This window comes from Malania oleifera, chromosome 3, assembly GCF_029873635.1.
Source record: "Malania oleifera isolate guangnan ecotype guangnan chromosome 3, ASM2987363v1, whole genome shotgun sequence".
Classification (NCBI taxonomy): domain Eukaryota; kingdom Viridiplantae; phylum Streptophyta; class Magnoliopsida; order Santalales; family Ximeniaceae; genus Malania; species Malania oleifera.
The window spans coordinates 55,048,423-55,050,815 of NC_080419.1; the positions used below are offsets into that span (position 1 = coordinate 55,048,423).

The 2,393-nt window shown below is 36.4% G+C and overlaps 1 non-coding gene across 1 annotated transcript; it reads right to left on the reverse strand.

Moving 5' to 3' along the window:
* Window positions 1-1,099: 1,099 nt before the first annotated feature.
* LOC131152453 (small nucleolar RNA R71) lies at window positions 1,100-1,207 on the reverse strand. Its single transcript, XR_009135954.1, has one exon. It is a non-coding gene; the product is annotated as a small nucleolar RNA R71 (small nucleolar RNA).
* Between the last annotated feature and the right edge of the window lie 1,186 nt (window positions 1,208-2,393).

Here is a 2,393-nt window from a genome sequence, read left to right on the forward strand (position 1 = left end):
GTGAGAGTTTTTTATTTTCTTCCATTTGGATGTGGCGAATTTACTCGAGCTTAGGTTTGAAATTTTCATCTTATTAATGCCTTGATTGGATTAACAAGAAGAGGGGTAAAACGTAGCGAATTAGTAAATGGTGGAAGCAAAAGGACATTGAACCTATAAACCAAGTGTTTAGTAAATTGTTTTAGTGAATTTACTTTGTTTTGGTACTTCCCATTTGGCTTACTGTTTTCTTAAACATAAAAAAAAAAAACCCAAAAAAATTTCACCCCGTTTCACAGCAATGGGTTTTCACTAAAATTTCACAAATACTTTGATACTTAATGGTCCTTGTGGAATACGATCCTGGACTCATCCTTGATATAACTTGACACTTCTGCACTTGGAAGCACAACTCAGAACGAGTCAACTTTTTGGCACCATTGCCAGGGATCAATTGGTGTCATCAAAGTATTTTTCTAATTATAAAGAGGGTGTTTATAGAGCTATGAACGTCTTCACAGCCTGGGTGATATCCATTTCCTCTCCTTTAACCTGTTGTTTTTATTTTTGTTTTCATTGTAATCTATTTTATTTTCGTCCATTTATACCGAGCTTACATATCCGATTGGGCTAGAGATAACACATTTTGACTGGTTAGGATAGACTTATCAATCTCATCATCAAGTGCACCTGTTTCACTTGAATCACATCATTTGACACTCATAGCATCATGGTTAAGAATGAACATTATGATAGGGAGAACCCTAATAGGACCCTCAAAGAATACTTGTAGCCTGTTAGGACCAACACCCCATCTTGCATTATTCTACCTTTAAATGTAAATGTTTTTAATTTTAAACCCGAGATGATCCCATTGCTACCTCATTTTCATGACATTGAATCTGAAAATCCCTATTTGCATATCAAAGAATTTGAAAAGTGTGTTCCACATTCATGGATAGAACATGCACTGAAGAGGTCATAAGATTAAAGTTGTTTCCATTTTCGTTAAAAGACAAGGCAAAGACTTGGTTGAATTCCTTGAGACCAAGGTCCATTGGGACATGGCAAGAAATGCAAACTGAGTTTTTAAAGAAATTTTTCCCATGCAGAGAACTAATGCTTTAAAAAGACAAATCATGAATTTTTGCCAAAAGGATGTGGAAACATTTTATTAGTGTTGGGAACGTTTCAAAGGTCTCTTAAATGCATGTCCTCACCATGGATATGAGAATTGGAGGGTCATTAGTTTTTTCTTTGAGGGGTTGCAACAAAAAATGAGGCAATTTGTAGAAGCGATGTGCAATGGTGATTTTTTCAATAAAGGGCTCGAAGAAGCGTTTGACTATTTTGATTATTTGGTTGAAAACGCCCAATCTTGGGATGTCTCTAATGTGTATGATAGATCTGAAAAGCAAAAATGTATTAGTGGGAGTAGTAAATATCAACTGAAAGAAGCTGATGATTTTAATGTTAGACTAACATTGATTTCTAAAAGGTTAGATTCCATTGAGCTTAAGAAAGTAAATGAAATGTATGTATTACCATCATCTTTTGAAAAATGCAGCCCAACAATTCCTGCTTTTAAGGAAGTTTTTCTTGATCAATCTAACCTTGTGCATATGATTTCTAAGAATTCTGTTGGACCTTATTCTAATACTTACAACGCAAGTTGGAGAAGTCATCCAAATTTCAGCTGGAAAAATGATCAAGTGGGGCCATCTACATAGGGACAAAGTCAATATGCTCCTTATGCAGCAACTGGCTAAAATTTGGGATCCTCTTATGTTGCAAATCAGCCTCCTCCAATGCAAAGAGGGGGAATTGAAGACCCCATACAGCAACTAACTGTTATCTTGCAACAGTTTATGCAGACTCAGAGAATGATCAACAACCAAAGCTCCCAAGCCATCAATGACATCAGAGGGACCCTCATTAGAGTAACCACTACTCTGAGTAACCAAGAGAATGGAAAATTCCCAGCTCAACCCCAACCCAATCCACAAGGGCAAAGTCAATCAGCTCAGAATACTGGTGAAGGGAGTAATGTGAAATCAGTGAAAGCTATTACAACTTTGAGGAATGGTAAGGTTTTGGGTGACCTTGCCCATAGTGCAGGAAGTTTAGGTAAAAAGGCTAACCCTCCTTTAGATAGTGTTGAGTCAAGCACTTTAAATTGAAATAGTGATGCATGTCCTTTACCTGCATCATTTCCACAACGTTTGCTTTTTTTGCATAAGGATAAACAACATGCTAAAATCCTAGAAAATTTTAAGCAAGTTAGGATTAACATTCCACTTCTTGATGTTATAAAACAAATTCCTGCTTATGCTAAGTTTCTAAAGGATTTATGCACTGTGAAACGCAAACTGAATGTGCAGAAAAAGGCTTTCCTCACTGAGTAAGTTAGTGCC